Source organism: Acipenser ruthenus, unplaced genomic scaffold (assembly GCF_902713425.1).
Source record: "Acipenser ruthenus unplaced genomic scaffold, fAciRut3.2 maternal haplotype, whole genome shotgun sequence".
NCBI classification, from domain to species: Eukaryota; Metazoa; Chordata; class Actinopteri; order Acipenseriformes; family Acipenseridae; genus Acipenser; species Acipenser ruthenus.
In genome coordinates, this window is record NW_026708177.1 from 5466 (window position 1) to 7500 (window position 2035).

Below are 2035 nucleotides of genomic sequence, written 5' to 3' on the forward strand. Positions count from 1 at the left end.
CTGGAGCAATCTAGGTAAAGTACCTTGCTCAAGGGTACAGCAGCAATGTCCCCCCACCTGGGATTGAACCCACGACCTTCTAGTCAAGAGTCCCGAGACCTAACCACTACTCCACACTGCCGCACTGACCATAGTCAAAATTGAGCTACATGACCAGAGTCACCATTGAGCTACATGACCAGAGTCACCATTGAGCTACATGACCAGAGTCACCATTGAGCTACATGACCAGAGTCACCATTGAGCTAAATGACCATAGTTAGAATAGAATTGACTAGAGTCAGAATAGTGCTACATTGGAGGCTGTGTGGTCCAGTGGTTAAAGAAAAGGGCTTGTAACCAGGAGGTCCCCGGTTCAAATCCCACCTAGCCACTGACTCACTGTGTGACCCTGAGCAAGTCACTTAACCTCCTTGTGCTCCGTCTTTTGGGTGAGATGTAATTGTAAGTGACTCTGCAGCTGATGCAAAGTTCACACACCCTAGTCTCTGTAAGTCGACTTGGATAAAGGTGTCTGCTAAATAAACACATAATAATAATACATTACCATAGCCACAAAAAACCTTAGTGGACAAAGTGGGTCTGGGTGGCCGAGCGGCAGTTCCAGGAGGTCGGCATGAAGTAGTGACTTGCTCTCATAATGCTATTAGATAACAGATACACTGGGGGGGTAAGTGCATATTACTAAGGGCATGGTCTTTTGATCAAAAAAATATTTAAGTAAAAATAATAAGTCAAGCCATGTGGGAGGCTCTGCACCCCGGGCAGAGTTCCCATTCACCCCTGGCAGCTTCCACTTCCCTGGAAGTCTGTCTGTTGCCCTCCCGTGCCTGGCGCCAGATCAGGTCGGGCTGGAGGCTCTGTTTTCGGCTTGGGGAGGCGGTGGGTCCCCTTACAGTCCTGGGACTTCCATGCTGATGGAAGTATGCTGCCCTCCCGCGCCTGGCGCCAGATCAGGCCGGGCTGGAGGCTCTGTTTTGGGCTTGAGTAGGCAGTGTGGGTCCCTTACATTTTTTTATTTTTAATGCACTTTAAGTCTCTTGCCTTCACGGGGTTTGGAGGCTCTGTTTTGGGCAACAGTGTGCCATTTGTGTCGCTGACTTTCAGTGCACTTGAAGCCTGTTGCCCTCGCGGGGTTTGGAGGCTCTGTTTTCAGCAGCAGTGTGCCGTTTGTGTCCTTGGTGACCTCCATGTTTTTGCTGCTAGAGACTAAGTCCCGTTGTGGACATGGTCGTGTCTACCTTCAATGCGAGCCTTTTGGTGGACATGGTCATTGGCCGAGCACTTTAAAAAAAAAAATCCTATCTTTAACATTAGATGACCATAGTCCGGACTTTTTTGGCTCCGCCAGAAACTAAGAGTTGAAAAAGACATAGTCATGTCGCCTATCTTTAACATGACATGACCATGACCATAGCAGGGCAGTTTATGGAAGTCTGTAAACGGCCGAGATTGAAATGTCCTGCGGGGTGGCAGCGACTCCTTGGCAGTGTGACTTCGGCCCCGTTGCCCATAAAGACTCCATGTCTGAGATACAACGGGGGACCCGCGGAGATTTCCGTCGACAGGGTTTTTAGAACAAAAAATATTTCTAAGTCAGGACGGAGGTGTCAGAAAAATGCTTGTGAGTGATCAGTTGAAGCCAGGCTTGGAGGCTTTGTGCTGGGCAGGGGAAGATGGCCGGGATGACTCCTCCTGTCGGGTCCATGCTGTGGGAGGCTCCGCACTTGAACCAGAGCTCACACTTTCCAAGAAAAAGTCCTGGACAAGTCTCGGTGTGGTTTTGTTTTTTGTTGTTCTAAAACCCTGTCCGACCGCCCTACTGTGGACTAGGGCGAGGGCAAGGAGGCGAGTCGGGTCGCGGGACCATCTCTCTCTCCAGTTCCACTCACCCTTTGGCTTCTTCAGCCCAACTAGGGAGGGCCCCTGCGGGCCGGTCTTGCACCGGTGTTCAGGCACGGCGGTTCCTCCCCTCCAGATGGCTGACGACTTTGAGAGAGGCGGCCCTTCCTTCCCACCGGGAGAGGGGGGCTGC